At 47.3% G+C, this 12,561-nt stretch overlaps 1 protein-coding gene across 2 annotated transcripts in view; it reads left to right on the forward strand.

Moving 5' to 3' along the window:
- Positions 1-4,268: 4,268 nt before the first annotated feature.
- Positions 4,269-12,561, forward strand: part of SLC23A2 (solute carrier family 23 member 2) — a gene marked incomplete at its 3' end in the record, with an annotated part of 147,621 nt that continues 139,328 nt past the window's right edge. For both annotated transcript variants that reach the window (XM_082856961.1, XM_082856962.1), the window contains exon 1: positions 4,269-4,347. The remainder of the gene's footprint in view (positions 4,348-12,561) is intronic.

The following is a 12,561-nucleotide window of genomic DNA, read 5'->3' on the forward strand; positions in this document are numbered from 1 at the left end:
CATATCAGAATTTCATTCCTTTTTAAGGTCAAAAAATATTCTATGTATAGATGTACCATAAGATGACATCTTCACCACCAGGCTGACCACCAAGAGAGACAGCTGTGGGTACCAGCAGTCAGGTAACAGTGTCCTCAAGGTACAAGGAGAGGCTGGGAGTGCAGGTGAGAAATCTGCAAGGAGTCAGCAGATAAGAGGCTAAGGCTGCCTCGGCAGGAGGGCTGGGCTTGGTGGAGAGAATACCAGCATCTTTGTGGCTGACAGGGCTGGGCTTCAGCTGCGCTGGGTGTGGGGGTGAGAGGGGCTGAGGAGGGAGGGATCTGAGGTCAGGAGGGGCTGCTGAGCAAATGGGGACATGGAGGAGGCTGAAGGGGCAGGGGACATGTCTCCTTGAGCATCCTCAGTCATAAATCCCTGTGCTCTCCAGTGTGTGTTTGTGTCAGGTAAATTCCCTGAACTTGTATTCTGGGTTAAGGGTGCATGCATTTAAACAGATATTTTAACAGATATATGTGCATTTAAACAGACAGATATCTCTAAATCCTATTCCAGAAAGGGCAGACCAATTTAGACTTCCTCCCACAGATTTTGAGAGGATTCATTTCCCTTTGCCATAACCAACCTTGGATGTTATTAATCTTTGCCAATCTGATGGGTGGAAAATGATGTAATGATGACAAATTTTTGTTCCTTTTTGGGGAATAGAGGCCCCAGTCCTCAGAGAGGGACTGGGTTGTGTTCTGTAGTGATCAACCACTAAGCACATGTCCCTCCAGGCCTCAGGCTAGCTCTTTCCTGCCTGCTCACCACCTGGATGCTGGTATTCTCGCTTTGCCGACCTCAGTTCCAGACTCCAGAGAGATATTGGAAATAAATATTGTAAAGATAGCCCCGAGCTACAATTACCTCTCAAAAATAAAACAGCCTGGAAATGACAGAAATTTCAATCAAATTATCCAGGACACAAGATGTTCTTGATAAATTCTGTTGATTTAGTTTAGAGAATGGAGTGGGGGAGGAAAAAACCCTGCTTGTACCAACTCTAATAGGAAAGGAAAATGAATAGGAAATAAAAGGAAATTAATAGGAAAATATTCATGTATTTTTTGAATTAATAGTTAATTGATGATAAAAATAATTATATATAAATACGGATGTATTCAAGCACTAAATAAGCATTTTAATCCTCACAAAAACCCTGGCAATGTTGAAGTCAGGGTCAGCCTCTGACATCAACTCCAGTCTGCCAGCAGACTGTACTTTGTACAGAAAAAAATGAAAAGCAGCTGGAGACGACAGAGATGGGTCTTGAATGCTGTCCTGTCTGTACTGTTTCTTTTTACCCAGTTTTTCTGTAGACCAGGAGGCCCTGAAGAATTTCTAGGAGGGGTGTGAGGTGGTCAGTTCTGTGCTTTGAGATGATTACAATGATGGTTTTGGTAGATAACTCTTGAGGCCAAGAGGCCAGAGAGAAACTTTTTCAACAGTCTGAGGAAGAACAAGTGAGGGTTTGGGATGGTGGACACAGAGAAGAGAATTCCAGACACACTTTCCCACTCCAGCTGACCATAGGTGACAGTCAAAGTCAAAGCTGATTTCAAAGTTTCTGGTGGCAAAATGAGAAACCCCAGATAGAAGCAAGTTTGTGAGAGGAGGATAAAGAGTTCAGCAGTGGAGGTGCCATATTTAAAATTCCTGGGGACTTCCCTGGTGAGAAAACTCCGTGGGCCCGGGTTAGATCCCTGGTCGGGGAACTAGATCCTGCATGCCACAACTAAGAGTTTGCATGCTGCTACTAAGAAGTCCGCATGTTACAATGAAGATCCCGCGTGCCTCAACGAAGACCCGGCGCAGCCAAAATAAATAAATAAATAAATAAATAAACAAATATTAAAAAGAAAAATTCTAAAAAAAAAAAATTCCTGGATAATATCAAGGAGAGGTTATCTGGAGGACAATTGGAAATGTGTGCCTAGAAGTTCAGAAAGATGTCTGTCTGGTCTGGAGAGAGATTTGGGAGTCATGAGGAGATGGCTGATCTTTGGAGGACAAGGCAGGGGAAAAGATGGAGAGAAAGGAGATATTAAGGAAAACAAACATTTTTAGAGGTGAGCATAGGTAACTCTTACATCTCTGAGAGGGAAGTGGGGGGGTTGTAGGAAAAATTGCAAGACCCAGTGGTATTATTGCTAGAGAAGAGTTTTGAGAAAGAGGGAGAAGTCAATGGAATGTTACAGAGCCATCAAGGAAGAAAAGGACTGCAAACAGGCAACTGGATTTGGCAACTAGAAGGTCACTGGTGACATCGAAGAAAGCAGAGAGTGACAGCACCTGAGGAGTGATGGGGAGGATAGGAAGGAAGACAGGCAGGAAGGTGGGAGAGGCCAGGCTAGAGGAAGTTTTTTAGGATAGAGAAAATCTGTAAGTGAGGGAGAGGGAGACCCTGAGGATGCAACAGTTAGCTCTCCCATTTCTGCACTCGGGCTTTCTCTAGTTGCGGCGAGCAGGGTCTACTCTTCCTTGCGGTGCTCAGGTTTCTCACTGCGGTGGCTTCTCTTGTTGCAGAGCACAGGCTCTAGGTGCGCGGGCTTCTGTAGTTGCGGCTCGCGGGCTCTAGAGTGCAGACTCAGTAGTTGTGGCTCACGGGCTTGGCTGCTCCCTGGCATGTGGGATCTTCCCGGACCAGGGCTCCAACCCGTGTTCCCTGCATTGGCAGGTGGATTCTTAACCACTGCACCACCAGGGAAGTCCTGTTAACTCCCCTTCTTTTATCTGAGATATCTCATCCCTGGCTGAATAAAACACTTAGTACCTCCTTCGCGGCTCCACACTGATACCCCCCCCCGCCACCCCCTCCCCGCCAAAAAAAAAGGTTGGCTGGAAAAGGCTCTCTCTGGTATAGGAGGATGGTAGAGATGTTAGATGGACAGGGCAGTGTGAATTTTCTCACTGGTCACAGAATTTTTGTCCCTTATTTTCTCCATCTTCAATGTGGATCAAAACACCTGGTCTTCCAGGGTGTACTGAATTTTACAAGCCAACTCTTGTATTTTAAAAATACATGTTATTAGAGAAGTAAATAGGATGACATTATTGATTCTCAAAGACTTGGACCACATCTCTCTATTTTATAAAATTCCCACAGTTGATGGTCACTCCCCCGCCCCCCCATCGATATCTGTGATATCTCTAACATCCAGTCCCTCAAACTGTGTAAAACAGGCAGAAAACTCTGATGATAAAATCTGCTCCTCCCCATGTAAGGTCAGACACCATTCACGGTTCTTTAGCTCTCTCGAGTTGCTTGGGGCACTAGTCGGTTATTACTCGGTTGTAATAGCAACTAGACTGCAGCCTCAAGATGGAAGGTGCTATGAGAGTGCTAATTATTAGGTTTTTGTTTGTTCGTTTGTTTAGCTATGTGTTCAGATAGTCTTCAGTAGTGGCTCGCAAAGGGTAAACCCCAGAGAACAGCATTATCATCACCTGGGAATTTGCCAGAAATGCAAAATCTGGAGCCTCACTCCACACCTCTGGCCTCAGAAGCCCTGGGGGTGGGGCCCAGCCACGTGCATCTTGAGGCAGTTAAGGTGAAGTCGCGCTAAAGATTGAGGGCCACGGATTTACCTGAGGCCTTTCCGCTCAGCCGCCCTTACCCAGCGGCATCTCGGGCTGCACCCTGACCCACGGAATCAAAACCTGCACTTAAACACGACCCTCAGGGGAGTCTGAGAAGCCTCGGTCTATATTACCGTGTTTGTATAAGGTAATGAGGACCTCTTCCCCAGTAAGTTAAAAAACCTGACAGCCTAACTGGAGAAACGGTGAAAGCGCCTTGACATCCAAACCATTGAGCCCAAGGCGCCGCAGATTGCTTATCTTCACTGAGAAATGACGGCTCGGTGTCAGGCTGAGTAAAAAGGGGGTACGAGGAGGGGGAGACTCCGGGCGAGCACTCCGTATTCCAGGTGGGTCCCCAGAAGCAGGTGTGACTGGAAGGCAGGAGAAGGGGGGCGCTTTCCACGCAGGGGGTCGGGAAATAAAATGAACTTGGAGGGCGGAGAGGACGACGAGGGGGGGCGCCTGGGAGGCCAAGCGGCTCGCTTAGCTTGGCAGGCGCTGAGGGGGAGCCCCTCCCTCGGGGGAGGCCAGAGGGCGGGGGTCGGGCGCGGAGAGGGAGGTGGGTCCGGGCCGGCGCGGGGGCGGGCGGCTCTGCGGCTCCCCGCCCCTGGCCCGCCCCTCCGCGGCGCCATTTTGCAGGCGGCTGTTGCGGGGACCGTAGGCTGCGGCGGTTACTGCGGAGCCGAGGCGCGGCGGCAGGACGGGAGCCCGGCGATCTGCAGCCAGGTGAGAGCCGGGCCGCCGCGCCCCCCGCCCGGCCCAGGGGCCGCACCTGCCGGGCCTGGCCGCGAGGGGCCCGCCGCGCCCACGAGGCCGGCCAGGCACGGCCCCCGCGCGCTGTCAGCGGCGCGGCCTGCGCCCCCACACCCTGGCCCGTTTCCGGGGTTCCCCGGCCACCCTGACCGCGGGGCCCCGGGATGCCCGGCGACCCGCAGCCCCGCCGGGTCCCCGGGCGCTCAACCGTGCCTGCGGCCGGGGCCGCCGTGCGCTCGGGCCCTCAGGCCGCGCCGCGGGGAGGCGAGTGGGGTCCCCCCCAGGACCCGGTCGCCGCCGCCTCCTCCCCGGCCCTCGGCCCGCGCGGCCTGGGGTCGCTCTCCGGTCGGCCGTCCGCAGGCGGTGCGCGCGGGCATCTCCGTGCCCCCAGTAATGCAGGGCCATCAAGAGGGGCAGCGGAGGGGGGTGCCTTTTACATTTTTGCCTTTTTTCTACCCTACAGTGGCTGCGCCAAGTAATTTTAGGAGCTCTCGCTCCGACCCCAGGGCCTTTCTGTCTGGCCAGTTCCCCGGGGGTCGCCGTCCCCCTTGTTGCCACCTTGCTGGAAAGAGAAATTGTCATTTTCGAGTGTGACTAGTTTATGGGCGCAGAATTTTCTCCTTCCTATGACTCTAGATGTCCCTTTGATGGGCAGCTGATAGGGATTCGGCCTACAGGCTGGGGGTTTTAAGCATGACTGATGGGAAATTCTTGATTGTCAATCCAAAGGGTAAGTGAGGGCAACTGCGGGTGGAAGAAAGTCACTTATAAGGGATTTCTGGGTCTGAGGCATTAGCAGTTGCTGACTACTTTTAGTCGTGCAGTGATGGGAGAGAGGAGGGGGAAGATGCTGTCCCTGCTGATATTTGGACGTCTGTGTGCAGAGAAGGCTGGGCAGTGTGAGGACGTGCACAGTCTGATTTGAGCTGTCGTTAATTGGCATGTGATCTCCCTCACCCAGTTTCTTCCTCTCTGAAGCCAGAGGTTAGAATCACGGATGGTTGGAACATTTTAATTTTTATATTTTTGCATTTGAATGCTGTTGGACTGGGGCCTCGCCCTTCCAAGTTGTCTAGACCTGCCTTTTCACCTTTGCATATGACTTGGCCCACTTGACCCCTGAAGGTGAGTCTGGTGAGATTTATAAAAAGGGCCTTTTGGCTCAGAAATTCTGAATTCTGTACAGGGTCATGGTTGACTCTATCAGGGTCACTTGTGAACCTATCACTACTGGTCTCTTTTCACGCATCCAAAATTTAATAGCTTTGGGTCTCCTGCCTTCTAGAAGCCCAGCAGTGGGTGTGCACAGTGTAAGCCCTCATGACACACCTGTCAGTTAAAAGGGGTGAGTAGGTGTGTCCAGCTGACAACCTGTTTCACCTGACAGCCTGAACATGAGCTATCTGCTTTCTAGACTATATCGTTGCCAAAATGGTGACCAGCTTCTTTCTTTGGATACCAGGGCATTTCTCTTTTGGTTTCTTTGCTTGGAGTGAGGAGTGATTTTTTTTTTTTTTTTTTTTTAAAGAAACTAGGTATTTCAATAACTTTTCGTGGTAGTTCCCTCCCGCTCCCAAAGATGGTTGTGTGGCAGTTGTGTTTTCTGACTGTGGCACAGCCAAGCCGAGTTTTAATGTCTGTTAGGATGTTTCAAAACTGCTTATGAAAGTACCTGTGTAGAATATTGGATAGGGTTTTGCTAGGTTTCATGCAACACTGCCTATCTGGTTTGTGTAGCAAAGGCTACTGGATTTATAATAGCATTGCAGAAATGAGTTAGATGTACATCAGCTAATTTGGTGACAAGTGCTGTTAATCCAAATATTATTGACTAAAACCCAATCTTTTGCCTTCAAGTAGCCTAAGGTCTAGTGTGTTGGATACTGGAAATCCTGAGTTGGTTATTGCCACCATCTTCAGTGTCTCCACAGACAAACCGGGGATCCATTTGGGTACTCATTTCTGGCATCACTGGTGACTTAAGGGTTTTTTCCCATTATGGTTAAGGGAATTAAAAGTCAGCAGTCATAATTTGCAATTATATAGTGCTTTGTACTTGTAAATGAAAGCTTTTTAAAAACTTTATTTAATCCTCTTATGCTGTTTTATTTATTTATTTTTGGCTGTGTTGGGTCTTAGTTGCTGCGTGTGGGCGGCGAGCGGGGGCTACTCTTTGTCGCCGTGCTTGTGCTTCTCGTTGGGGTGGCTTCTCTTGTGGAGCACAGGCTCTAGGTGCGCGGGCTTCAGTAGTTGTGGCATGTGGGCTCAGTAGTTGTGGCTCACAGGCTCTCGAGCGCAGGCTCAGTAGTTGTGGCCCACGGGCTTAGTTGCTCTGCGGCATGTAGGATCTTCCTGGACCAGGGCTTGAACCCATGTCCCCTGCATTAGCAGGCGGATTCTTAAACCACTGCGCCACCAGGGAAGTCCCTCATGGTATTCTAACTTAAACATTTTGCAGTCCTTCCCTGACCTGTTTCCAGGCCTTGCCTAAAAACCTCCCAACATGCTAGTCTGTTCCCAGTGCCAGGTAACCTCATTAATTCATTTTCATTCCCTGCTGTTTTTCCAGTTATTCTCTCCTCAGAGGGCCTGAGTCTGGGCTTTCTTTCTTTCTTTTGCTGGGGAGCATTCCTGCTTCAGGTTAAGCTGTGAGCTACTACTAAGCGGTTTAAACTGGTCCTTTGTGCTCCTTGTGGCACTCTCTTCATTTTCTCCCTGGCTTTGCTATTTCTGGCCTGTTGTTTTGTCACTGGTTCTAGATTGTTGTCTCTCTAAGAATTGAGGTCTGCTTGCAACTTATGCTTTTCACAGGCCTCCCCACATTTAATACATGTATTGACTGCCGACTGTGTGCCAGGTAACGATCTTGGTGCTCCAGTTGCTGCATAGAGATTTCTTCCCCACACAGAGCTCACACTCTAGTGTGGAGGCAGACAATGAGACTTGTGCTCTGAAGAAGAATCTGGCAGAATTGGGGGTATTAAGTGTTGCCGTGGGAGCTCAAATTGTAGGAAATGTAGAACGGGAAGCTCTGAGTCATCTTTGAGTGAAGATGTGAAGGAAGGGAGTCATATGGATATCTGGGGGAAGAGCATTCCCGCGGAGGAAACTGCAGATGCAAAGGCCCTGAGGCAGGAGAAGGAGAATAACAATGGGAGTTGAATCATTTAAGGCTGCGTGGCACCTAGGAAGGCCTGTAGATTTTACTTTGAGGTGGGGTAGGAGCCATTGGAGAGTTTTGAATAGAGGAGGGATAGAGACATGCTGGTTGTTGATGTGAGAATAGAATGAAGTCAGGGTGAGCAGGGTAGGGCTGCAGGGCAGGCAGCGAGTACAGGGCTGAAGATGGTGATTGAGTGGAAGTGGGTGCCGGTACGGTGGTGGTGAGAAGTGTCGGATTGTCAGGTGGGGCTGAGGAGATTGCTGATGGACCGTCTGTGGGGGGTGAGAGAGGGAGTTCAGGGCAACGGCAGGGTTTCTGGCCTAAGCACCTAGAAAGAAAGTGGCTGCCCCAGGAGCCACATGCCGCATGATGCCAGCCTGATGCAACTAAATGCAGTGGTAAGGAGAGGGTGGATGTTTTGGGGGAGGTCTTCTTCCATGGAAATGTAACTCTTCTTGGGAGCTTCTCATTGTCCTTTGTCTTAATTCTCTCCTCTGACCTCAGGCGGGTAAGTCCCTCACCTCAGGTCTAGGTGGCCTCTAAGATCCTCCTTACCCCATGAAGGAAAGTTCCATCTACTCGTTTTTTCATAACCATGTCTTGCATTACTTCATATTTTTGTTGTTGTTGTTGTTATGCAGGCCTAAAATCTAAAGGTAGCACAAAAAGCAAAAATTCGGATTCATGAAAAATGGCCTCTGACATCTTAGAAAGTGTGGTAGACATGATTTGCATATACACTATATACAGAAATATCTAAGTATTCAAGTGTAATGGGTACAGCAGTGGATACTGCATAGGCTCATGGAGGATCATACTTAGGACTTCAATCAAGTAGTCTCACTGCCTGTGAACTTTTCAGCAACTTAAGGGTGCAGCTCTCAGCCTCTTCCTGTTGGCCATGGTCTTGACCCCAGTTCTTCCTTCATCATTGTTTCTCTGTAGCCTTGATGAGTTCTTCAGTTTCCTCCTTCAGTGAGGGGGTCAGGGTTGCACTGGGCCTCATGTTGCCTGGTTGCCACAAACCATGGCTTTTTATGGTCTGTGGTCCAGAAAGCCTTCTTTATTCACGGGTTCTTTCCACAGTTTTTCCCAAAGCAGCTGATCTTTAAGTCTCCTTGTGTCAGTTGCCCTGGGGCATCTCAATGAGTGCCTGGTGGCCACCTCTCTCTCATTTATGTGCATGTGACTCTTACTGAGTTGAATCTTCCTATCTTCTAAGTTGAACTCAAGAGCAGTTTAAAACTCTTCTCTCCAGGAGCCTCTCTAAGCAGTAGAGGGGACCCAAGAAAGACTAGACAGTGAGCCCCATGTGATAGGGCCAGTGCAATAATGATGGTGCCAGTGGTTATTGGCTATGTGCTGAACACTTGAGGTCACTATTGTTGGTTTCAACAGCTGGCAGCCAACATGGTTCTGGTCTGCATCTTATCAGTGAAGGAACTGGAGCTTGATAAACTTTTCTAACTTAACTCTTGGGTCTTGAATTCTGCTCTTAATGCGCCAGTAAACCTTGGGACCCTCAATGATAGAATGCTATTCCCAAGGCTTGCCTGAAGGTCTGTGTTTCTTAGCTCCTGTTGGCATAGAAGAGGGCAGGGAAACTAGTGTCAGTTGGTCAACGGGTACTTTGCCTAGCACTTCCTGTGTTTACTAATGGCATTTAATCACAACAGCCCTATGGTAATAGGTATTACTGTTCCCATGTTACATCTGAGGATGCTGAAGTTGGTGGTGGGCAGCTCCTTGCCCAAGGTCATAGTAGCTGAGTCAGAATTTGACCGAGGGCTGGTCTGATTGCTATGCTCCATTGGGTGGGTGTGGGGGAGGGGGAGGTGGGAATGGCGTGAGTAAAAGTGGAGAGGCTTGTGAGAGGCGCTGAATGTGTCAGGATGGTTGGAGGGAGGCTGAGGCTGAGGTAGGTGGAAAGGGTGTACAGAGCTTAAAGGTCCTTTTCATACTATATTATGGGGCTTGAATTTTGTCTGGAAGACCACTAAGAAATTCCCAGAAGGGGAGTGACTTGTAAAGATGTGCATTGTAGGAAACTCTGGGGCAGTGTGGAGGGTACATGCTGAGGCTGAAGGAGAACAGATCGTCCTCGCTTTCTCCTGCCTCCTCTTATCCATCCTGTTGTTCATAACAGGCTCAGTGTTTTCTTCTCTGCACCCCAGCTTGGGTCCTTTGTTCTTTCCTTTCCCTCATTTATTCCTGCAGGCTCCTCCCACAACCCCCTACCCCAACACATGCACATCTCCTTTATACAGGCTTCCTTTGAGGTGGCTTCGCTTTGTTCAAGTGAAGACATACATGACCCAGCGTTAATTAAACCTGCATTAACTTTTCCATTCTGGACCAAGGCTTCATTACAGAGGTCTTGGTATAATGACTCTGTGGATGGTCTTCTCCCCCGCTTCTGATGAGAAGCACTGCTTGAAATGCTGTTTCTCACAATTCAACTGTATTGGGATTTCAGTCTCCAATTTGGTATGGCTTTCTTGTCCCCTCTGCAGTGCTGGCTTAAATTCTTTGCTGTCTCCGAAGACATATCACCTGGTTGGGGGTACAACCTCTTCCTTGTCTAACATGATAGATGTTAAACTTGAGAGTTTCTCATTCAGAAGGTCTGGGATGGGGCCTGGTCTGCATTTCTAACCAGTTCCCAGATGATGAGGATGCTGCTGATTGGGGAACCACCAGCACCTGTTTTTGTAAATCAGGTTTCACTGGGACATAGTCATGCCCATTCAAGAGACCATATAACCTGCAAGCCTAAAATATTTGCTATCTGGCTCTTGTAGAAAGTTTGCTTATCCCTGCTTCATAGTAATACTTATGTGGTCAGTGCTGAAAAGTTTGAGTTCAGGACTTCCCTGGCAGTGTAGTGGTTAAGAATTTACACTGCCAATACAGGGGGCGTGGGTTCCATTCCTGGTCGGGGAACTAAGATCCCACATGCCGTGTGGTGCAGCCAAAAGACACAAAAAGTTTGAGTTCATATTTTATTATCAAGAGCTCTTCCTTTTTCTTTCTTTTTTTAAAAAATATTTATTTATTTATTTAGGCTGCGTGAGCTCTTGAGGCACGTGGACTCTTAGTTGCGGCATGCAGATTCCTTAGTTGTGGCACACGAACTCTTAGTTGCTGCATGCATGCAGGATCTAGTTCCCTGACCAGGGATCGAACCCCAGCCCCTCTTGCATTGGGAGTGTGGAGTCTTACCCACTGGACCACCAGGGAAGTCCCTCAGGAGCTCTTTCTATATTAAGACATTGCTTCACAAATTATTCCACAGAAGTATGGTATGGGGGAATATATGCATATTTTGAAGTGTTAGAGAATATAAAAAGCATGACACTTTTAAGTCTTTTTATCTAAAATTAATGTAAAGTTTATATTCTATTCCAGAAACATCAGTGCTTGGTTTAACATGAAACACTTTTCCTCCCTAATCTTTGAGTAAAGTTGATGCTGCTAGACGTGTTACATTTGATCCTGCTTTCACTTTGTTTGAGAAATATGCTATTAAGATTTGCATTTTAAAAAAGTGCTAGAGAGGGTTTGGAGAAAAGGGAACCCTCCTACACTGTTGGTGGGAATGTAAGTTGGTGCAGCCACTATGGAATACAGTATGGAGGTTCCTCAGAAAACTAAAACTAGAATTACTATACGATCCAGCAATCCCACTCCTGGGCATATATCTTGACAAAACTATAATTCAAAAAGATACAGGGACTTCCCTGGTTGTCCAGTGGTTAAGAATCTGCCTTCCAATGCAGGGGACATGGGTTCGATCCCTGGTCAGGGAACTAAGATCCATCTGCTGCGGGACAGCTATGCCCGCACTCCACAGCTGTGCCTGTGCTCCGCACCTACTGAGCCCACGTGCTCTGGAGCCCATGTGCCACAACTAGAGAGCCCACATGCCACAACTAGAGAGCCTGTGCGCTGCAACTAGAGAGCCCATGTGCCGCAACTACTGAGCCTGCATGTTCTGGAGCCCCTGCGCCACAACTAGAAAGAAGCCCGTGCACTGCAACAAAAGACCCCACATGCTGCAGTGAAGATCCTGTGTGCTGCAACTAAGACCCAACATGGATAAACAAATAAGTAAATAATTTTAAAAATTAAAAAGAAAGATACATGTACTCCTATGTTCATAGCAGCACTGTTCACAGTAGCAAAGACATGGAAGCAACCTAAATGTCCATTGACAGATGAATGGATAAAGAAGATGTGGTACATATATATATAATGGAATACTACTCAGCCATAAAAAAGAACAAAATAATGCCATTTGCATCAACATGGATGCACCTAGAGATTATCATGCTAAGTGAAGTAAGTCAGAAAGAGAAAGACAAATATCATATGATATCACTTATATGTGGAATCTAAAATATGGCACAAATGAACTTATCTATGAGACAGAAACAGTCTCATAGACATAGAGAACAGACTTATGGTTGCCAACGGGGGAGGAGGGGGTAGAGGAGGAATGGAGTGGGAGTTTGGGGTTAGTAAATGCAAACTATTACATGTAGAATGGATAAAGAACAAGGTTCTACTGTATAGCACAGGGAACTATATTCAATATCCTGGGATAAACCATAATGGAAAAGAATATAAAGAATGTGTATATGTGTATAACTGAGTCACTTTGCTGTACAGCAGAAATTAACATTGTAAATCAACTATACTTCAATAAAAAATAAATTAAAAAATATTTGCATTTTTTGGTCATAAGTTGCGAATATATGCTCTATGCTTTGAATTCAAATCTGTCAGTTTATCTTTCCCATGCCTTCTCTATCCAAAGATTTTATAAATATGCATGTATATTTTCTCTTAGTTCTTTTTTTAATATTCAGCTATAATTAGTATTTGTGTTAGAGTATGGCATGAAGTAAGGATTTTTTTCTGTACATTAATTCCAACACCATTTATTCATTGATTCATTCTGATTAACTTATTAACCATAATCATATGCTGAATCCTTATATCTGTCATGGGACTTACTGTGT

Source organism: Leucopleurus acutus (genome assembly GCF_964270905.1).
Source record: "Leucopleurus acutus genome assembly, chromosome: 16".
NCBI lineage: Eukaryota > Metazoa > Chordata > Mammalia > Artiodactyla > Delphinidae > Leucopleurus > Leucopleurus acutus.